At 40.6% G+C, this 21533-nt stretch overlaps 20 non-coding genes across 20 annotated transcripts; all 20 read left to right on the top strand.

The window, feature by feature from the left end:
• Positions 1–278: 278 nt before the first annotated feature.
• On the top strand, positions 279–384 carry LOC123118019 (U6 spliceosomal RNA). The gene has a single exon (XR_006457650.1). It is a non-coding gene; the product is annotated as a U6 spliceosomal RNA (small nuclear RNA).
• A 1015-nt stretch (positions 385–1399) lies between these two features.
• LOC123118024 (U6 spliceosomal RNA) lies at positions 1400–1505 on the top strand. Its single transcript, XR_006457655.1, has one exon. It is a non-coding gene; the product is annotated as a U6 spliceosomal RNA (small nuclear RNA).
• A 1032-nt stretch (positions 1506–2537) lies between these two features.
• On the top strand, positions 2538–2640 carry LOC123117984 (U6 spliceosomal RNA). Its single transcript, XR_006457614.1, has one exon. It is a non-coding gene; the product is annotated as a U6 spliceosomal RNA (small nuclear RNA).
• Positions 2641–2945: 305 nt separating this feature from the next.
• LOC123117994 (U6 spliceosomal RNA) lies at positions 2946–3048 on the top strand. Its single transcript, XR_006457626.1, has one exon. It is a non-coding gene; the product is annotated as a U6 spliceosomal RNA (small nuclear RNA).
• Positions 3049–4079: 1031 nt separating this feature from the next.
• On the top strand, positions 4080–4182 carry LOC123118006 (U6 spliceosomal RNA). Its single transcript, XR_006457639.1, has one exon. It is a non-coding gene; the product is annotated as a U6 spliceosomal RNA (small nuclear RNA).
• Positions 4183–5203: 1021 nt separating this feature from the next.
• On the top strand, positions 5204–5305 carry LOC123118025 (U6 spliceosomal RNA). The gene has a single exon (XR_006457656.1). It is a non-coding gene; the product is annotated as a U6 spliceosomal RNA (small nuclear RNA).
• A 1032-nt stretch (positions 5306–6337) lies between these two features.
• LOC123117996 (U6 spliceosomal RNA) lies at positions 6338–6440 on the top strand. Its single transcript, XR_006457629.1, has one exon. It is a non-coding gene; the product is annotated as a U6 spliceosomal RNA (small nuclear RNA).
• A 1033-nt stretch (positions 6441–7473) lies between these two features.
• On the top strand, positions 7474–7576 carry LOC123118001 (U6 spliceosomal RNA). Its single transcript, XR_006457635.1, has one exon. It is a non-coding gene; the product is annotated as a U6 spliceosomal RNA (small nuclear RNA).
• Positions 7577–8608: 1032 nt separating this feature from the next.
• LOC123117981 (U6 spliceosomal RNA) lies at positions 8609–8711 on the top strand. The gene has a single exon (XR_006457611.1). It is a non-coding gene; the product is annotated as a U6 spliceosomal RNA (small nuclear RNA).
• Positions 8712–9743: 1032 nt separating this feature from the next.
• LOC123117983 (U6 spliceosomal RNA) lies at positions 9744–9846 on the top strand. The gene has a single exon (XR_006457613.1). It is a non-coding gene; the product is annotated as a U6 spliceosomal RNA (small nuclear RNA).
• Positions 9847–10880: 1034 nt separating this feature from the next.
• Positions 10881–10983, top strand: LOC123118009 (U6 spliceosomal RNA). Its single transcript, XR_006457642.1, has one exon. It is a non-coding gene; the product is annotated as a U6 spliceosomal RNA (small nuclear RNA).
• Positions 10984–12013: 1030 nt separating this feature from the next.
• On the top strand, positions 12014–12116 carry LOC123118004 (U6 spliceosomal RNA). The gene has a single exon (XR_006457637.1). It is a non-coding gene; the product is annotated as a U6 spliceosomal RNA (small nuclear RNA).
• Positions 12117–13151: 1035 nt separating this feature from the next.
• LOC123118007 (U6 spliceosomal RNA) lies at positions 13152–13253 on the top strand. Its single transcript, XR_006457640.1, has one exon. It is a non-coding gene; the product is annotated as a U6 spliceosomal RNA (small nuclear RNA).
• Positions 13254–14276: 1023 nt separating this feature from the next.
• Positions 14277–14379, top strand: LOC123118012 (U6 spliceosomal RNA). Its single transcript, XR_006457645.1, has one exon. It is a non-coding gene; the product is annotated as a U6 spliceosomal RNA (small nuclear RNA).
• A 1034-nt stretch (positions 14380–15413) lies between these two features.
• On the top strand, positions 15414–15516 carry LOC123117993 (U6 spliceosomal RNA). Its single transcript, XR_006457625.1, has one exon. It is a non-coding gene; the product is annotated as a U6 spliceosomal RNA (small nuclear RNA).
• Positions 15517–16540: 1024 nt separating this feature from the next.
• LOC123118014 (U6 spliceosomal RNA) lies at positions 16541–16642 on the top strand. Its single transcript, XR_006457647.1, has one exon. It is a non-coding gene; the product is annotated as a U6 spliceosomal RNA (small nuclear RNA).
• A 1023-nt stretch (positions 16643–17665) lies between these two features.
• Positions 17666–17767, top strand: LOC123118008 (U6 spliceosomal RNA). The gene has a single exon (XR_006457641.1). It is a non-coding gene; the product is annotated as a U6 spliceosomal RNA (small nuclear RNA).
• Positions 17768–18790: 1023 nt separating this feature from the next.
• LOC123118011 (U6 spliceosomal RNA) lies at positions 18791–18893 on the top strand. Its single transcript, XR_006457644.1, has one exon. It is a non-coding gene; the product is annotated as a U6 spliceosomal RNA (small nuclear RNA).
• A 1035-nt stretch (positions 18894–19928) lies between these two features.
• On the top strand, positions 19929–20031 carry LOC123117992 (U6 spliceosomal RNA). Its single transcript, XR_006457624.1, has one exon. It is a non-coding gene; the product is annotated as a U6 spliceosomal RNA (small nuclear RNA).
• Positions 20032–21055: 1024 nt separating this feature from the next.
• Positions 21056–21157, top strand: LOC123118013 (U6 spliceosomal RNA). The gene has a single exon (XR_006457646.1). It is a non-coding gene; the product is annotated as a U6 spliceosomal RNA (small nuclear RNA).
• The last annotated feature ends 376 nt before the right edge of the window (positions 21158–21533 follow it).

Raw genomic sequence — 21533 nt, 5'->3', positions numbered from 1 at the left:
TCCCTGCCTCGTGGCCTCCTCGCTTCTTTCTTGACGTCCACTCCAAGTCCTTTGGATCACGTTTGTTCCAAAAATCACTCTCCCGAAGGATTCAATCCATTTGGACTCTATTTGATATTCCTTTTCTGCGAAACACTGAAATAGGAAAAAAAACAATTTGGACTGGGCCTACGGTTAATAGGTTAGTCCCAAAAATAATATAAAAGTGCATAGTAAAGCCCATTAAACATCCAAAACAGATAATATAATAGCATGGAACAATCAAAAATTATAGATACGTTGGGGACGTATCAACATCAGATAAAATTGGAACGACACAGAGAAGATTAGCATGGCCCTTGCACAAGGATGACACGCACAAATCGAGAAATGGTCAATTTTATTTGAGATTTTCCACGCAAGTCCGTGGAGCCTTCTTTCTTGCACTTGCGTGTGCTGCTATTCTTATAGAAAGGCCCTTCAGTTTCCCTTCTCTATTAGAGAGGTCCTCAATACTGTCATTTTAAATTTAGATCCACATGTTTTCTCTTCTTTGTTATTGAAGATACATCCTTTCTGTTGTAAATTTTTAGCCTTTTTAATCTATTATTACATGTTTTAGGGTTAGTCTTTCGTTTCAGTCCTCCTACATGTAGAATATTCCTTCAAAAAAATATTTTCTTTGTTCCTTAATCTTAACTGTGATTCTGTCATAACGCAAAAACATGTTTCATTCATATAATTGGCTTATGTTACCAGCTAACGAACTCATCTAAGACTTGTGAGAAAACTCTCTCGACCACTAGCATTGGATTCTGGTATCACACAAAAGAATCCCTTCTTCAAACCTTTCTATCTTTAGTGTACAATAACCAGCGGTTAACATTATGTAGGTCACAACAAGTGAAATCTCAATCTCTGTGTAGAAAATTACGCATGTTGCATATTCTTTTTATATATCCAGTCAAACCAAAGACAGGGTAAGCTACCTTAGCATGAACCTTTTGGAGCTATGATCTTGGCAACGTGTACGCAAGCCAACAACTTGATCGCATAATCTCCTTCATTCACAACTTTGCTTCATCCACCTTCCATAAACTGTGAACAACCCGAAAGATTTATTCATCCCTTCTTTCCTAAACATGTATGTGCCCTCCCCCCACGTGCGGCAAAAATTGTAGTATTTTTTAGTGTCCAAGCATCGTTCGTTATTCCCTAGTAATGAAAAAACACGAGAGCCCATTATGCTCTTCCATTAATGTGGGCCACATCAAGGGAGATCCAGCCTGTTACTGGCGGCCCATCATGCTCCCGATGGCATATCGGTTTTGCTGGATAGCGCCGCGAGTGTTTGTCTAGTCCCACATCGGCCAGCCGGGGAGAGTTGGACTGGTTTATAAGGCAGACCGCGGCAGCTAGCATCCTCCCTTCCTGGACATCCGATAAAATTGGAACGATACAGAGAAGATTAGCATGGCCCCTGCGCAACGATGACACGCACAAATCAAGAAATGGTCCAATGTTTTTTGAGATTTTCCATGCAAGTACGTCGAGCCTTCTTTCTTGTACTTGTGTGTGCTGCTATTCTTATAGAAAGGCAATTTAGTTTCCCTTCTCTATCAGAGAGGCCCCCAATACCGCCTTTTTAAATTTAGATACACACGCTTTCTCTTCTTTATTATTGAAGATACATCCTTTCTGTAGTAACTTTTTATCCTTTTTAATCTATTGTTACATGTTTTTGGGTTAGTCTTTCGTATCAGTCCTCCTACATGTAGTATATTCCTTCAAAAAAACTATTTTCTTTGTTCCTTAATCTTAACTGTGATTCAGTCATAATGCAAAAACATGTTTCATTAATCTAATTTGCTTATGTTACCACCTAACAAACTCATCTAAGACTAGTGAGAAAACTCTCTCGAACACTAGCATTGGATTCTGTATCACCCGAAAGAATCCCTTCTTCGAACCTTTCTATCCTTAGTGTACAATAACCAGCGGTCAACATTACGTAGGTCACAACAAGTGACATCTCAATCTCTATGTAGAAAATTATGCATGTTGCATATCCTTTTTATATATCCAGTCAAACCAAAGACAAAGTAACCCAGCTTAGCATGAATGTTTTGGAGCTATGGTCTTGGCAACGTGTACGCATGGCAACAACTTGATTGCATAATCTCCTTCATGCACAAGTTTGCTTCATACACCTTCCATAAACTGTGAACAGCCTGAAGTATTTATTGATCCCTTCTTTCCTAAATGTGCATGTGCCCTCCCCCCCACGTGCGGCAAAATTGTAGTATTTTTTAGTGTCCAAGCAATGTTCGTTATTCCCTAGTAATGAAAAAACACGAGAGTCCATTATGCTCTTCCATTAATGTGGGTCACATCAAGAGAGATCCAGCCTGTCACTGGAGGCGCATCGCGCGCCTGATAGTGTCTCGGTTTTGCTGGACAGCGTCGTGGGAAAAACAAACGCTTGTTTGTTTAGTCCCACATCGGCCAACCGGGGAGAGTCGGACTGGTTTATAAGGCAGAGCGCGGCAGCTAGCATCGTCCCTTCGGGGACATCCGATAAAATTGGAACGATACAGAGAAGATTAGCATGGCCCCTGCGCAAGGATGACATGCACAAATCGAGAAATGGTCCAAATTTTTTCGAGATTTTTCACGCAAGTCCGTGGAGCCTTCTTTCTTGCACTTTGCGTGTGCTGCTATTCTTATAGAAAGGTCCTTTAGTTTCCCTTCTCTATCAGAGAGGCCCTCAATACTGCCTTTTTAAATTTTAATCCACACACTTTCTCTTCTTTGTTATTCAAGATACATCCTTTCTGTAGTAACTTTTTAGCCTTTTTAATCTATTGTTACATGTTTTTGGGTTAGTCTTTCGTTTCAGTCCTCCCACATCGGCCAGCCAGGGAGAGTCAGACTCGTTTATAAGGCAGAGCACGGCAGCTGGCATCGTCCCTTCAGGGACATCCAATAAAATTGGAACGATACAGAGAAGATTAGCATGGCCCCTGCGCAAGGATGACACGCACAAATCGAGAAATGGTCCAATTTTTATGAGATTTTTCACGCAAGTCCGTGGAGCCTTCTTTCTTGCACTTTGCTTGTGATGCTATTCTTATATAAAGGCCCTTTAGTTTCCCTTCTCTATCAGAGAGGCCCTCAATACTGCCTTTTTAAATTTAGATCCACACACTTTCTCTTCATTGTTATTAAAGATACATCCTTTCTGTAGTAACTTTTTAGCCTTTTTAACCTATTGTTACATGTTTTTGGGTTAGTCTTTCGTTTCAGTCCCCCTACATGTAATATATTCCTTCAAAAAAATTTGTCTTTGTTCCTTAATCTTAACTGTGATTCAGTCATAACGCAAAAACATGTTTCATTAATCTAATTTGCTTATGTTACCACCTAACAAACTCATCTAAGACTTGTGAGAAAACTCTCTCGAACACTAGCACTGGATTCTGGTATCACCCGAAAGAATCCCTTCTTCAAACTTTTCTATCTTTAGTGTACAATAACTAGCGGTTAACATTATGTAGGCCACAACAAGTGAAATCTCAATCTCTGTTTCGAAAATTATGCATGTTGCATATTCTTTTTATATATCCAGTCAAACCAAATACATGGTAAGCTAGCTTAGCATGAACCTTTTTGAGCTATGATCTTGGCAACGTGTATGCATGGCAACAACTTGATCGCGTAATCTCCTTCATGTACAAGTTTGCTTCATCCGCCTTTCATAAACTGTGAACTTCCCAAAGGATCTATTGATCCCTTCCTTCCTAAACTTGCATGTGCCCTCCCCCCCACGTGTGGCAAAATCTGTAGTATTTTTTTAGTGTCCAAGCATCGTTCGTTATTCCCTAGTAATGAAAAAACACGAAAGCCCATTATGCTCTTCCATTAATATGGGCCACATCAAGAGAAATCCAGCCTGTTACTGGCGGCCCATCGTGCGCCTGATGGCGTCTGGGTTTAGGTGGACAGCACCGGCCAAAACAAACGATCATTTGTTTAGTCCCACATCGGCCAGCCGGGGAGAGTCGGACTGGTTTATAAGGCAGAGCGCGGTAGCTAGCATCGCCCCTTAGGGGACATCCGATAAAATTGGAATGATACAGAGAAGATTAGCATGGCCCCTGCGCAAGGATGACACGCACAAATCGAGAAATGGTCCAATTTTTTTATGTTTTTCACGCAAGTCCGTGGAGCCTTCTTTCTTGCACTTGCGTGTGCTGCTATTCTTATAGAAAGTCCCTTTAGTTTCCCTTCTATATAAGAGAGGCCTTCACTACTGCCTTTTTAAATTTAGATCCACAAGCTTTCTCTTCTTTGTTATTGCAGATACATCCATTCTGTAGTAACTTTTTAGCCTTTTTAATCTATTGTTACATGTTTTTGGGTTAGTCTTTCATTTTAGTCCTCCTACATGTAGTATATTCCTTCAAAAAAAATACTGTCATTGTTCCTTAATCTTATGTGTGATTCAGTCATAACGCAAAAAGATGGTTCATTAATCTAATTTGCTTATGTTACGACCTAACAAACTCATCTAAGACTTGTGAGAAAACTCTCGAACACTAGCATTGGATTCTGGTATCACCCGAAAGAATCCCTTCTTTAAACCTTTCTATCTTTAGTGTACAATAACCAGCGTTCAACATTATGTAGGTCACAACAAGTGAAATCTCAATCTCTGTGTAAAAAATTATGCATGTTGCATATCCTTTTTATATATCCCATCTAATCAAAGACACGGTAAGCTAGCATAGCATGAACCTTTTGGAGCTATGATCTTGGCAACATGTATGCATGGCAACAACTTGATCGCATAATCTCCTTCACGCACAAGTTTGCTTCATCCACCATCCATAAACGGTGAACAACCCTATTGATCCCTTCTTTCCTAAACGTGCATGTGCCCTCCCCCCACGTGCGGCTAACACTGTAGTATTTTTTAGTGTCCAAGCATCATTCGTTATTCCCTAGTAATAAAAAAACACGAGATCCCATTATGCTCTTCCATTAATGTGGGTCACATCAAGAGAGATCCAGCCTGTTACTGGCGGCCCATCGCACGCCTGATGGCGTCTGGGTTTTGCTGGATGGCACCGCGGGCAAATCAAACGCACATTTATTTAGTCCCATATCGGCCAGCCGGGGAGAGTGAGACTGGTTTATAAGGCAGAGCATGGCAGCAAGCATCATCCCTTCGGGGACATCCGGTATTATTGGAACGATACAGAGAAGATTAGCATGGCCCCTGCGCAAGGATGACACGCACAAATCAATGGTCCAACTTGTTTTGAGATTTTTCACGCAAGTCCGTGGAGCCTTCTTTCTTGAACTTTGCGTGTGCTGCTATTCTTATAGAAAGGCCCTTTAGTTTCCCTTCTCTATCAGAGAGGCCCTCAATATTGCCTTTTAAAATTTAGATCCACACGCTTACTCTTCTTTGTTATTGAAGATACATCATTTCTGTAGTAACTTTTTAGCCTTTTTAATCTATTGTTACATGTTTTTGGGTTAGTCTTTCATTTCAGTCCCTCTACATGTAGTATATTCCTTCAAAAAGATTATTGTCTTTGTTTCTTAATCTTAATTGTGATTCAGTCATAACGCAAAAACATGTTTCATTAATCTAATTTGTTTATGTTACCGTCTAACAAACTCATCTAAGACTTGTGAGAAAACTCTCTCGAACACTAGCATTGGATTCTGGTATCACCCGAAAGAATCCCTTCTTCAAACCTTTCTATCTTTAGTGTACAATAACTAGCTGTCAACATTATGTAGGTCACAACAAGTGAAATCTCAATCTCTGTGTAGAAAATTATGCATGTTGCATATCCTTTTTATATATCCAATCAAACCAAAGACACGGTAAGCTAGCTTAACATGAACCTTTTGAAGCTATGATCTTGGCAACGTGTACGCATGGCAACAACTTGATCGCATAATCTCCTTCATGTACAAGTTTGCTTCATCCGCCTTCGATAAACTGTGAACATCCCGAAGGATTTATTGATCCCTTCGTTCCTGAATGTGCATGTGCCCTCCCCCAATGTGCGGCACAAACTGTAGTATTTTTTTAGTATCCAAGCATCATTCGTTATTCCCTAGTAATGAAAAAACACGAGAGCCCATTATGCTCTTCCATTAATATGGGCCACATCGAGAGAGATCCAGCCTGTAACTGGCGGCCAATCACACGCCTGATGGCATCTGGGTTTTGCTGGATAGCGTCGTGGGCAACACAAACGCTCATTTGTTTACTCTCACATCGGCCAGCCGGGGAGAGCCGGACTAGTTTATAAGGTAGAGCGCGGCAGCTAGCATCGTCCCTTCGGGGACATCCGATAAATTTGGAATGATACAGAGAAGATTAGCATGGCCCCTGCGCAAGGATGACACGCACAAATCGAGAAATGGTCCAAATTTCTTTGAGATTTTTCACGGAAGTCTGTGGAACCTTCTTTCTTGCACTTGCGTGTGCTGCTATTCTTATAGAAAGGCCCTTTAGTTTCCCTTCTCTATCAGAGAGGCCCTCAATACTGCCTTTTTAAATTTAGATCCACACGCTTTCTCTTCTTTGTTATTGCAGATACATCCTTTCTGTAGTAAATGTTTAGCCTTTTTAATCTATTGTTACATGTTTTTGGGTTACTCTTTTGTTTCAGTCCTCCTACATGTAGTATATTCATTCAAAAAAATATTGTCTTTGTTCCTTAATCTTAACTGTGATTCAGTCATAACGCAAAAACATGTTTCATTAATCTAATTTGCTTATGTTACCACCTAACAAACTCAACTAAGACTTGTGAGAAAACTCTCTCGAACACTAGCATTGGATTCTGGTATCACCCGAAAGAATCCCTTCTTCAAACCTTTCTATCTTTAGTGTAAAATAACGAGCAGTCAACATTATGTAGGTCACAACAAGTGAAATCTCAATATCTGTGTAGAAAATTATGCATGTTGCATATCCTTTTTATATATCCAGTCAAACCAAAGACACTGTAAGCTAGCTTAGCATGAACATTTTGGAGCTTTTATCTTGGCAACGTGTACGCATGGCAACAACTTGATCGCATAATCTCCTTCATGTACAAGTTTGCTTCATCCGCCTTCCATAAACTGTGAACATCCCGAAGGATTTATTGATCCCTTCGTTCCTAAACGTGCATGTGCCCTCCCCCCATGTGCGGCAAAACCTGTAGTATTTTTTTAGTGTCCAAGCATCATTCGTTATTCCCTAGTAATGAAAAAACACGAGAGCCCATTATGCTCTTCCATTAATATGGGCCACATCAAGAGAGATCCAGCCTGTTACTGGCGGCCCATCGCACGCGTGATGGCGTCTGGGTTTTGCTGGATAGCATCATGGGCAAAACAAATGCTCATTTGTTTAGTCCCACAACGGCCAGCCGGTGAGAGTCGGACTAGTTTATAAGGCAGAGCGCGGCAGCTAGCATCGTCCCTTCGGGGACATCCGATAAAATTGGAACGATACAGAGAAGATTAGCATGGCCCCTGCGCAAGGATGACACGCACAAATCGAGAAATTGTCCAAAATGTTTTTGAGATTTTTCACGGAAGTCCGTGGAACCTTCTTTCTTGCACTTATTTGTGCTGCTATTCTTATAGAAAGGCCCTTTAGTTTCCCTTCTCTATCAGAGAGGCCCTCAAGACTGCCTTTCTAAATTTAGATCCACACGCTTTCTCTTCTTTGTTATTGCATATACATCCTTTCTTTAGTAACTTTTTAGCCTTTTAATCTATTGTTACAAGTTTTTGGGTTAGTCTTTCGTTTCAGTCCTCCTACATGTAGTATATTCATTCAAAAAAAATATTGTCTTTGTTCCTTAATCTTAACTGTGATTCAGTCATAACAAAAAAACATGTTTCATTAATCTAATTTGCTTATGTTACCACCTAAGAAACTCATCTAAGACTTGTGAGAAAACTCTCTCGAACACTAGCATTGGATTCTGGTATGACCCGAAAGAATCTCATCTTCAAACGTTTCTATCTTTAGTGTACAATAACGAGCGGTCAACATTATGGAGGTCACAACAAGTGAAATCTCAATCTCTGTGTAGAAAATTATGCATGTTGCATATCCTTTTTATATATCCAGTCAAACCAAAGACACGATAAGCTAGCTTAGCATGAACCTTTTGGAGCTTTTATCTTGGCAACGTGTACGCATGGCAACAACTTGATCGCATAATCTCCTTTATGTACAAGTTTGCTTCATCCGCCTTCCATAAGCTGTGAACATCCCGAACGATTTATTGATCCCTTCGTTCCTAAAAGTGCATGTGCCCTCCCCCCATGTGCGGCAAAAACTGTAGTATTTTTTTAGTATCCAAGCATCATTCGTTATACCCTAGTAATGAAAAAACACGAGCCTATTATGCTCTTCCATTAATATGGGCCACATCAAGAGAGATCCAGCCTGTTACTGGCGGCCCATCGCACGCGTGATGGCGTCTGGGTTTTGCTGGATAGCATCGTGGGCAAAACAAATGCTCATTTGTTTAGTCCCACAACGGCCAGTCGGTGAGAGTCGGACTAGTTTATAAGGCAGAGCGCGACAGCTAGCATCGTCCCTTCGGGGACATCCGATAAAATTGGAACGATACAGAGAAGATTAGCATGGCCCCTGCGCAAGGATGACACGCACAAATCGAGAAATGGTCCAATTTTTTTTTAGATTTTTCACGGAAGTCCGTGGAACCTTCTTTCTTGCACTTGCGTGTGCTGCTATTCTTATAGAAAGGCCCTTTAGTTTCCTTCTCTATCAGAGAGGCCCTCAATACTGCCTTTTTAAATTTAGATCCGCACGCTTTCTCTTGTTTGTTATTGCAGATACATCCTTTCTGTAGTAACTTTTTAGTCTTTTTAATCTATTGTTACATGTTTTTGGGTTAGTCTTTCGTTTCAGTCCCCCTGCATGTAGTATATTCCTTCAAAAAAAAATTGTCTTTGTTTCTTAATCCTAACTGTTTTTCAGTCATAACGCAAAAACATGTTACATTAATCTATTTTTTTTATGTTACCACCTAACAAACTCATCTAAGACTTGTGAGAAAACTCTCTTGGACACTAGCATTGGATTCTGGTATCACCCGAAAGAATCCCTTCTTCAAACCTTTCTATCTTTAGTGTACAGTAACTAGCTGTCAACATTTTGTAGGTCACAACAAGTGAAATCTCAATCTCTTTGTAGAAAAATATGCATGTTGCATATCCTTTTTATATATCCAATCAAACCAAAGACACGGTAAGCTAGCTTAACATGAACCGTTTGGAGCTATGATCTTGGAAACGTGTACGCATGGCAACAACTTGATCGCATAATCTCCTTCACGTACAAGTTTGCTTCATCCGCCTTCCATAAACTGTGAACATCCCGAAGGATTTATTGATCCCTTCGTTCCTAAACGTGCATGTGCCCTCCCCCCATGTGCGGCAAAAACTGTAGTATTTTTTTAGTGTCCAAGCATCATTCGTTATTCCCTAGTAATGAAAAAACACGAGAGCCCATTATGCTCTTCCATTAATATGGACCACATCAAGAGAGATCCAGCCTGTTACTGGCGGCCCATCGCACGCCTGATGGCGTCTGGGTTTTGCTGGATAGCATCGTGGGCAAAACAAATGCTCATTTGTTTAGTCCCACATTGGCCAGCCGGGGAGAGTCGGACTAGTTTATAAGGCAGAGCGCGGCAGCTAGCATCGTCCCTTCGGGGACATCCGATAAAATTGGAACGATACAGAGAAGATTAGCATGGCCCCTGCACAAGGATGACACGCACAAATCAAGAAATGGTCCAATTTTTTTTGAGATTTTTCACGGAAGTCTGTGGAACCTTCTTTCTTGCACTTGCGCCTGCTGCTATTCTTATAGAAAGGCCCTCTAGTTTCCCTACTCTATCAGAGAGGCCCTCAATACTGCCTTTTTAAATTTAGATCCGCACGCTTTCTCTTCTTTGTCATTGCAGATACATCCTTTCTGTAGTAACTTTTTAGCCTTTTTAATCTATTGTTACATGTTTTTGGGTTAGTCTTTCGTTTCAGTCCTCCTACATGTAGTATATTAATTCAAAAAAAATATTTACTTTGTAGCTTAATCTTAACTGTGATTCAGTCATAACGCAAAAACATGTTTCATTAATCTAATTTGCTTATGTTACCACCTAACAAACTCATCTAAGACATGTGAGAAAACTCTCTCGAACACTAGCATTGGATTTTGGTATCACCCGAAGGAATCCCTTCTTCAAACCTTTCTATCTTTAGTGTACAATAACGAGCTGTCAACATTATGTAGGTCACAACAAGTGAAATCTCAATATCTGTGTAGAAAATTATGCATGTTGCATATCCTTTTTATATATCCAGTCAAACCAAAGACATGGTAAGCTAGCTTAGCATGAACCTTTTGGAGCTTTTATCTTGGCAACATGTTCGCATGGCAACAACTTGATCGCATAATCTCCTTCATGTACAAGTTTGCTTCATCCGCCTTCCAAAAACTGTGAACATCCCGACGGATTTATTGATCCCTTCGTTCCTAAACGTGCATGTGCCCTCCCCCCATGTGCGGCAAAAACTGTAGTATTTTTTTAGTGTCCAAGCATCATTCGTTATTCACTAGTAATGAAAAAACACGAGAGCCCATTAAGCTCTTCCATTAATATGGGCCACATCAAGAGAGATCCAGCCTATTACTGGCGGCCCATCGCACGCCTGATGGCGTCTGGGTTTTGCTGGATAGCGTCGTGGGCAAAACAAACGCTCATTTGTTTAGTCCCAAATCGGCCAGCCGGGGAGAGTCGGACTGGTTTATAAGGCAGAGTGCGGCAGCTAGCATCGTTCCTTCGGGGACATCCGATAAAATTGGAATGATACACAGAAGATTAGCATGGCCCCTGCGTAAGGATGACATGCACAAATCGAGAAATGGTCCAATTTTTTGATATTTTTCACGGAAGTCCGTGGAACCTTCTTTCTTTCACTTGCGTGTGCTGCTATTCTTATAGAAAGGCCCTTTAGTTTCCCTTCTCTATCAGAGAGGCCCTCAATACTGCCTTTTTAAATTTAGATCCACACGCTTTCTCTTCTTTGTTATTGCATATACATCCTTTCTGTAGTAACTTCTTAGCCTTTTAATCTATTGTTACATATTTTTGGGTTAGTCTTTCGTTTCAGTCCCCCTACATGTAGTATATTCATTCAAAAAAATTGTTGTCTTTGTTCCTTAATCTTAACTGTGATTCAGTCATAACGAAAAAACATGTTACATGAATCTAATTATCTTATGTTACCACCTAACAAACTCATCTAAGACTTGTGAGAAAACTCTCTCGAACACTAGCATTGGATTCTGGTATCACCCGAAAGAATCCCATCTTCAAACCTTTCTATCTTTAGTGTACAATAACGAGCGGTCAACATTATGTAGGTCACAACAAGTGAAATCTCAATCTCTGTGTAGAAAATTATGCATGTTGCATATCCTTTTTATATAACCAGTCAAACCAAAGACACGATAAGCTAGCTTAGCATGAACCTTTTGGAGCTTTTATCTTGGCAACGTGTACGCATGGCAACAACTTGACCGCATAATCTCCTTCATGTACAAGTTTGCTTCATCCGCCTTCCATAAACTGTGAACATCCCGAACGATTTATTGATCCCTTCGTTCCTAAACGTGCATGTGCCCTCCCCCCATGTGCGGCAAAAACTGTAGTATTTTGTTTAGTGTCCAAGCATCATTCGTTATTCCCTAGTAATGAAAAAACACGAGCCCATTATGCTCTTCCATTAATATGGGCCACATCAAGAGAGATCTAGCCTGTTACTGGCGGCCCATCGCACGCCTGATGGTGTCTGGGTTTTGCTGGATAGCATCATGGGCAAAACAAATGCTCATTTGTTTAGTCCCACATCGGCCAGCCGGGGAGAGTCGGACTAGTTTGTAAGGCAGAGCGCGGCATCTAGCATCGTCCCTTCGGGGACATCCGATAAAATTGGAACGATACAGAGAAGATTAGCATGGCCCCTGCGCAAGGATGGCATGCACAAATCGAGAAATGGTCCAAATTTCTTTTGAGATTTTTCACGGAAGTCCGTGGAACCTTCTTTCTTGCACTTGCGTGTGCTGCTATTCTTATAGAAAGGCCCTTTAGTTTCCCTTCTCTATCAGAGAGGCGCTCAATACTGCCTTTTTAAATTTAGATCCACACGCTTCCTCTTCTTTGTTATTACAGGTACATCCTTTCTGTAGTAACTTTTTAGCCTTTTTAATCTATTGTTACATGTTTTTGGGTTAGTCTTTCATTTCAGTCCCCCTACATATAGTATATTCCTTCAAAAAAAAATTGTCTTTGTTTCTTAATCCTAACTGTGATTCAGTCATAACGCAAAAACATGTTTCATTAATCTAATTTGTTTATGTTACCACCTAACAAACTCATCTAAGACTTGTGAGAAAACTCTCTCGAACACTAGCATTGGATTCTGGTATCACCCGAAAGAATCCCTTCTTCAAACATTTCTATCTTTAGTGTACAATAACTAGTTGTCAACATTATGTAGGTCACAACAAGTGAAATCTCAATCTCTGTGTAAAAAATTATGCATGTTGCATATCCTTTTTATATATCCAATCAAACCAAAGACACGGTAAGCTAGCTTAACATGAACCGTTTGGAGCTATGATCTTGGCAACGTGTACGCATGGCAACAACTTGATCTCATAATCTCCTTCATGTACAAGTTTGCTTCATCCGCCTTCCATAAACTGTGAACATTCCGAAGGATTTATTGATCCCTTCGTTCCTAAACGTGCATGTGCCCTCCCCCCATGTGCGGCAAAAACTGTAGTATTTTTTTAAGTGTCCAAGCATCATTCGTTATTCCCTAATAATGAAAAAACACGAGAGACCATTATGCTCTTCCATTAATATGGGCCACATCAAGAGAGATCCAGCCTGTTACTGGCGGCCCATCGCACGCCTGATGGCGTCTGGGTTTTGCTGGATAGCGTCGTGGGCAAAACAAACGCTCATTTGTTTAGTCCCACATCGGCCAGCCGGGGAGAGTCAGACTAGTTTATAAGGCAGAGCGCGGCAGCTAGCATCGTCCCTTCGGGGCATCCGATAAAATTGGAATGATACAGAGAAGATTAGCATGGCCCCTGCGCAAGGATGACACGCACAAATCGAGAAATGATCCAAATTTTTTCGAGGAAGTCCATGGAACCTTCTTTCTTGCACTTGCATGTGCTACTATTCTTATAGAAAGGCCCTTTAGTTTCCCTTCTCTATCAGAGAGGCCCTCAATACTGCCTTTTTAAATTTAGATCCACACGCTTTCTCTTCTTTGTTATTGCAGATACATCCTTTCTGTAGTAACTTTTTAGCCTTTTTAATCTATTGTTACATGTTTTCGGTTAGTCTTTCGTTTCAGTCCTCCTACATGTAGTATATTCATTCAAAAAAATTATTGTCTTTGTTCCTTAATCTTAACTATGATTCAGTCATAACGCAAAAACATGTTTCATTAATCTAATTTGCTTATGTTACAACCTAACAAACTCATCTAAGACTTGTGAGAAAACTCTCTCGAACACTAGCATTGGATTCTGGTATCACCCGAAAGAATCCCATCTTCAAACCTTTCTATCTTTAGTGTACAATAACAAGCGGTCAACATTATGTAGGTCACAACAAGTGAAATCTGAATCTCTGTGTAGAAAATTATGCATGTTGCATATCCTTTTTATATATCCAGTCACACCAAAGACACGATAAGCTTGCTTAGCATGAACCTTTTGGAGCTTTTATCTTGGCAACGTGTACGCATGGCAACAACTTGATCGCATAATCTTCTTCATGTACAAGTTTGCTTCATCCGCCTTCCATAAACTGTGAACATCCCGAATGATTTATTGATCCCTTCGTTCCTAAACGTGCATGTGCCCTTCCCCCATGTGCGGCAAAAACTGTAGTATTTTTTTAGTGTCCAAGCATCATTTGTTATACCCTAGTAATGAAAAATCACGAGAGCCCATTATGCTCTTCCATTAATATGGGCCACATCAAGAGAGATCCAGCCTATTACTGGCGGCCCATCGCACGCCTGATGGAGTCTGGGTTTTGCTGGATAGCATCATGGGCAAAACAAATGCTCATTTGTTTAGTCCCACATCGGCCAGCCGGGGAAAGTCGGACTAGTTTATAAGGCAGAGCGCGGTAGCTAGCATCGTCCCTTCGGGGACATCCAATAAAATTGGAACGATACAAAGAATATTAGCATGGCCCCTGCGCAAGGATGAGACGCACAAATCGAGAAATGGTCCAACTTTTTTTGAGATTTTTCACGGACGTCTGTGGAACCTTCTTTCTTGCACTTGCGTGTGCTGCTATTCTTATAGAAAGGCCCTTTAGTTTCCCATCTCTATCAGAGAGGCCCTTAATACTGCCTTTTTAAATTTAGATCCACAGGCTTTCTCTTTTTTGTTATTGCAGATACATCCTTTCTGTAGTAACTTTTTAGCCTTTTTAATCTATTGTTACATGTTTTTGGGTTAGTCTTTTGTTTCAGTCCCCCTACATGTAGTATATTCCTTCAAAAAAATTATTGTCTTTGTTTCTTAATCCTCACTGTGATTCAGTCATAACACAAAAACATGTTTCATTAATCTAATTTGTTTATGTTACCACCTAACAAACTCATCTAAGACTTGTGAGAAAACTCTCTCGAACACTACCATTGGATTCTGGTATCACCCGAAAGAATCCCTTCTTCAAACATTTCTATTTTTAGTGTACAATAACTAGCTGTCAACATTATGTAGGTCACAACAAGTGAAATCTCAATCTCTGTGTAGAAAATTATGCATGTTGCATATCCTTTTTATATATCCAATCAAACCAAAGACACGGTAAGCTAGCTTAACATGAACCTTTTGGAGCTATGATCTTGGCAACGTGTACGCATGGCAACAACTTGATCGCATAATCTCCTTCATGTACAAGTTTGCTTCATCCGCCTTCCATAAAATGTGAATATCCCGAAGGATTTATTGATCCCTTCGTTCCTAAACGTGCATGTGCCCTCCCCCCATGTGCGGCAAAAACTGTAGTATTTTTTTAGTGTCCAAGCATCATTCATTATTCCCTAGTAATGAAAAAACACGAGAGCCCATTATGCTCTTCCATTAATATGGGCCACATCAAGAGAGATCCAGCCTGTTACTGGTGGGCCATCGCACGCCTGATGGCGTCTGGGTTTTGCTGGATAGCGTGGTGGGCAAAACAAACGCTCATTTGTTTAGTCCCACATCGGCCAGCCGGGGAGAGTCGGACTAGTTTATAAGGCAGAGCACGGCAGCTAGCATCGTCCCTTCGGGGACATCCGATAAAATTGGAACGATACAGAGAAGATTAGCATGGCGCCTGCGCAAGGATGACACGCACAAATCGAGAAATGGTCCAAATTTTTTTGAGGAAGTCCGTGGAACCTTCTTTCTTGCATTTGCGTGTGCTACTATTCTTGTAGAAAGGCCCTTTAGTTTCCCTTCTCTATCAGAGAGGCCCTCAATACTGCCTTTTTAAATTTAGATCCACACGCTTTCTCTTCTTTGTTATTGCAGATACATCCTTTCTGTAGTAACTTTTTAGCCTTTTTAATCTATTGTTACATGTTTTTGGGTTAGTCTTTCGTTTCAGTCCTCCTACATGTAGTATATTCATTAAAAAAATTATTGACTTTGTTGCTTACTCTTAACTGTGATTCAGTCATAACGCAAAAACATGTTTCATTAATCTAATTTGCTTATGTTACCACCTAACAAACTCATCTAAGACATATGAGAAAACTCTCTCGAACACTAGCATTGGATTCTGGTATCACCCGAAAGAATCCCTTCTTCAAACCTTTCTATCTTTAGTGTACAATAACGAGTGGTCAACATTATGTAGGTCACAACAAGTGAAATCTCAATCTCTGTGTAGAAAATTATGCATGTTGCATATCCTTTTTATATATCCAGTCAAACCAAAGACACAGTAAGCTAGCTTAGCATGAACCTTTTGGAGCTTTTATCTTGGCAACGTGTTCGCATGGCAACAACCTGATCGCATAATCTCCTTCATGTACAAGTTTGCTTCATCCGCCTTCCATAAACTATAAACATCCCGAAGGATTTATTGATCCCTTCGTTCCTAAACGTGCATGTGCCCTCCCCCAATGTGCGGCAAAAACTGTAGTATTTTTTTAAGTGTCCAAGCATCATTCGTTATTCCCTAATAATGAAAAAACACGAGTGACCATTATGCTCTTCCATTAATATGGGCCACATCAAGAGAGATCCAGCCTATTACTGGCGGCCCATCGCACGCCTGATGGCGTCTGGGTTTTGCTGGATAGCGTCGTGGGCAAAACAAACGCTCATTTGTTTAGTCCCACATCGGCCAGCCGGGGAGAGTCGGACTAGTTTATAAGGCAGAGCGCGGCAGCTAGCATCGTCCCTTCGGGGCATCCGATAAAATTGGAAGGATACAGAGAAGATTAGCATGGCCCCTACGCAAGGATGACAGGCACAAATCGAGAAATGATCCAAATTTTTTCGAGGAAGTCCATGAAACCTTCTTTCTTGCACTTGCATGTGCTACTATTCTTATAGAAAGGCCCTTTAGTTTCCCTTCTCTATCAGAGAGGCCCTCAATACTGCCTTTTTAAATTTAGATCCGCACGCTTTCTCTTCTTTGTTATTGCAGATACATCCTTTCTGTAGTAACTTTTTAGCCTTTTTAATCTATTGTTACATGTTTTTGGGTTAGTCTTTCGTTTCAGTCCCCCTGCATGTAGTATATTCCTTCAAAAAAATTATTGTCTTTGTTTCTTAATCCTAACTGTGATTCAGTCATAACGCAAAAACATGTTTCATTAATCTAATTTTTTTATGTTACCACCTAACAAACTCATCTAAGACTTGTGAGAAAACTCTCTCGAACACTAGCATTGGATTCTGGTATCACCCGAAAGAATCCCTTCTTCAAACCTTTCTATCTTTAGTGTACAGTAACTAGCTGTCAACATTTTGTAGGTCACAACAAGTGAAATCTCAATCTCTGTGTAGAAAATTATGCATGTCGCATATCCTTTTTATATATCCAATCAAACCAAAGACACGGTAAGCTAGCTTAACATGAACCTTTTGGAGCTATGATCTTGGAAACGTGTACGCATGGCAACAACTTGATCGCATAATCTCCTTCAAGTACAAGTTTGCTTCATCCGCCTTCCATAAACTGTGAACATCCCGAATGATTTATTGATCCCTTCGTTCCTAAACGTGCATGTGCCCTCCCCCCATGTGCGGCAAAAACGGTAGTATTTTTTTAGTGTCCAAGCATCATTCGTTATTCCCTAGTAATGAAAAACACGAGAGCCCATTATGCTCTTCCATTAATATGGGCCACATCAAGAGAGATCCAGCCTGTTACTGGCGGCCCATCGCACGCCTGATGGCGTCTGGGTTTTGCTGGATAGCGTCGTGGGCAAAACAAACGCTCATTTGTTTAGTCCCACATCGGCCAGCCGGGGAGGGTCAGACTAGTTTATAAGGCAGAGCGCGGCAGCTAGCATCGTCCCTTCGGGGCATCCGATAAAATTGGAATGATACAGAGAAGATTAGCACGGCCCCTGCGCAAGGATGACACGCACAAATCGAGAAATGATCCAAATTTTTTCGAGGAAGTCCATGGAACCTTCTTTCTTGCACTTGCATGTGCTACTATTCTTATAGAAAGGCTCTTTAGTTTCCCTTCTCTATCAGAGAGGCCCTCAATACTGCCTTTTTAAATTTAGATCCACACGCTTTCTCTTCTTTGTTATTGCAGATACATCCTTTCTGTAGTAACTTTTTAGCCTTTTTAATCTATTGTTACATGTTTTCGGTTAGTCTTTCGTTTCAGTCCTCCTACATGTAGTATATTCATTCAAACAAATTATTGTCTTTGTTCCTTAATCTTAACTATGATTCAGTCATAACGCAAAAACATGTTTCATTAATCTAATTTGCTTATGTTACAACCTAACAAACTCATCTAAGACTTGTGAGAAAACTCTCTCGAACAATAGCATTGGATTCTGGTATCACCCGAAAGAATCCCATCTTCAAACCTTTCTATCTTTAGTGTACAATAACAAGCGGTCAACATTATGTAGGTCACAACAAGTGAAATCTCAATCTCTGTGTAGAAAATTATGCATGTTGCATATCCTTTTTATATATCCAGTCACACCAAAGACACGATAAGCTTGCTTAGCATGAACCTTTTGGAGCTTTTATCTTGGCAACGTGTACGCATGGCAACAACTTGATCGCATAATCTTCTTCATGTACAAGTTTGCTTCATCCGCCTTCCATAAACTGTGAACATCCCGAATGATTTATTGATCCCTTCGTTCCTAAACGTGCATGTGCCCTTCCCCCATGTGCGGCAAAAACTGTAGTATTTTTTTAGTGTCCAAGCATCATTTGTTATACCCTAGTAATGAAAAATCACGAGAGCCCATTATGCTCTTCCATTAATATGGGCCACATCAAGAGAGATCCAGCCTATTACTGGCGGCCCATCGCACGCCTGATGGAGTCTGGGTTTTGCTGGATAGCATCATGGGCAAAACAAATGCTCATTTGTTTAGTCCCACATCGGCCAGCCGGGGAGAGTCGGACTAGTTTATAAGGCAGAGCGCGGTAGCTAGCATCGTCCCTTCGGGGACATCCAATAAAATTGGAACGATACAAAGAATATTAGCATGGCCCCTGCGCAAGGATGAGACGCACAAATCGAGAAATGGTCCAACTTTTTTTGAGATTTTTCACGGACGTCTGTGGAACCTTCTTTCTTGCACTTGCGTGTGCTGCTATTCTTATAGAAAGGCCCTTTAGTTTCCCATCTCTATCAGAGAGGCCCTTAAAACTGCCTTTTTAAATTTAGATCCACACGCTTTCTCTTCTTTGTTATTGCAGATACATCCTTTCTGTAGTAACTTTTTAGCCTTTTTAATCTATTGTTACATGTTTTTGGGTTAGTCTTTCGTTTCAGTCCCCCTACATGTAGTATATTCCTTCAAAAAAATTATTGTCTTTGTTTCTTAATCCTCACTGTGATTCAGTCATAACACAAAAACATGTTTCATTAATCTAATTTGTTTACGTTACCACCTAACAAACTCATCTAAGACTTGTGAGAAAACTCTCTCGAACACTACCATTGGATTCTGGTATCACCCGAAAGAATCCCTTCTTCAAACATTTCTATTTTTAGTGTACAATAACTAGCTGTCAACATTATGTAGGTCACAACAAGTGAAATCTCAATCTCTGTGTAGAAAATTATGCATGTTGCATATCCTTTTTATATATCCAATCAAACCAAAGACACGGTAAGCTAGCTTAACATGAACCTTTTGGAGCTATGATCTTGGCAACGTGTACGCATGGCAACAACTTGATCGCATAATCTCCTTCATGTACAAGTTTGCTTCATCCGCCTTCCATAAAATGTGAATATCCCGAAGGATTTATTGATCCCTTCATTCCTAAACGTGCATGTGCCCTCCCCCCATGTGCGGCAAAAACTGTAGTATTTTTTTTAGTGTCCAAGCATCATTCATTATTCCCTAGTAATGAAAAAACACGAGAGCCCATTATGCTCTTCCATTAATATGGGCCACATCAAGAGAGATCCAGCCTGTTACTGGTGGGCCATCGCACGCCTGATGGCGTCTGGGTTTTGCTGGATAGCGTGGTGGGCAAAACAAACGCTCATTTGTTTAGTCCCACATCGGCCAGCCGGGGAGAGTCGGACTAGTTTATAAGGCAGAGCACGGCAGCTAGCATCGTCCCTTCGGGGACATCCGATAAAATTGGAACGATACAGAGAAGATTAGCATGGCGCCTGCGCAAGGATGACACGCACAAATCGAGAAATGGTCCAAATTTTTTTGAGAAAGTCCGTGGAACCATCTTTCTTGCATTTGCGTGTGCTACTATTCTTGTAGAAAGGCCCTTTAGTTTCCCTTCTCTATCAGAGAGGCCCTCAATACTGCCTTTTTAAATTTAGATCCACACGCTTTCTCTTCTTTGTTATTGCAGATACATCCTTTCTGTAGTAACTTTTTAGCCTTTTTAATCTATTGTTACATGTTTTTGGGTTAGTCTTTCGTTTCAGTCCTCCTACATGTAGTATATTCATTAAAAAAATTATTGACTTTGTTGCTTACTCTTAACTGTGATTCAGTCATAACGCAAAAACATGTTTCATTAATCTAATTTGCTTATGTTACCACCTAACAAACTCATCTAAGACATATGAGAAAACTCTCTCGAACACTAGCATTGGATTATGGTATCACCCGAAAGAATCCCTTCTTCAAACCTTTCTATCTTTAGTGTACAATAACGAGTGGTCAACATTATGTAGGTCACAACAAGTGAAATCTCAATCTCTGTGTAGAAAATTATGCATGTTGCATATCCTTTTTATATATCCAGTCAAACCAAAGACACAGTAAGCTAGCTTAGCATGAACCTTTTGGAGCTTTTATCTTGGCAACGTGTTCGCATGGCAACAACCTGATCGCATAATCTCCTTCATGTACAAGTTTGCTTCATCCGCCTTCCATAAACTATAAACATCCCGAAGGATTTATTGATCCCTTCGTTCCTAAACGTGCATGTGCCCTCCCCCAATGTGCGGCAAAAACTGTAGTATTTTTTTAAGTGTCTAAGCATCATTCGTTATTCCCTAATAATGAAAAAACACGAGTGACCATTATGCTCTTCCATTAATATGCGCCACATCAAGAGAGATCCAGCCTATTACTGGCGGCCCATCGCACGCCTGATGGCGTCTGGGTTTTGCTGGATAGCGTCGTGGGCAAAACAAACGCTCATTTGTTTAGTCCCACATCGGCCAGCCGGGGAGAGTCGGACTAGTTTATAAGGCAGAGCGCGGCAACTAGCATCGTCCCTTCGGGGCATCCGATAAAATTGGAAGGATACAGAGAAGATTAGCATGGCCCCTACGCAAGGATGACAGGCACAAATCGAGAAATGATCCAAATTTTTTCGAGGAAGTCCATGAAACCTTCTTTCTTGCACTTGCATGTGCTACTATTCTTATAGAAAGGCCCTTTAGTTTCCCTTCTCTATCAGAGAGGCCCTCAATACTGCCTTTTTAAATTTAGATCCGCACGCTTTCTCTTCTTTGTTATTGCAGATACATCCTTTCCGTAGTAACTTTTTAGCCTTTTTAATCTATTGTTACATGTTTTTGGGTTAGTCTTTCGTTTCAGTCCCCCTGCATGTAGTATATTCCTTCAAAAAAATTATTGTCTTTGTTTCTTAATCCTAACTGTGATTCAGTCATAACGCAAAAACATGTTTCATTAATCTAATTTTTTTATGTTACCACCTAACAAACTCATCTAAGACTTGTGAGAAA

The sequence above is a fragment of the Triticum aestivum genome, chromosome 5B, assembly GCF_018294505.1.
Source record: "Triticum aestivum cultivar Chinese Spring chromosome 5B, IWGSC CS RefSeq v2.1, whole genome shotgun sequence".
In the NCBI taxonomy this organism is placed as follows: Eukaryota; Viridiplantae; Streptophyta; class Magnoliopsida; order Poales; family Poaceae; genus Triticum; species Triticum aestivum.
This window is presented reverse-complemented; position numbering and strand designations above follow the sequence as displayed.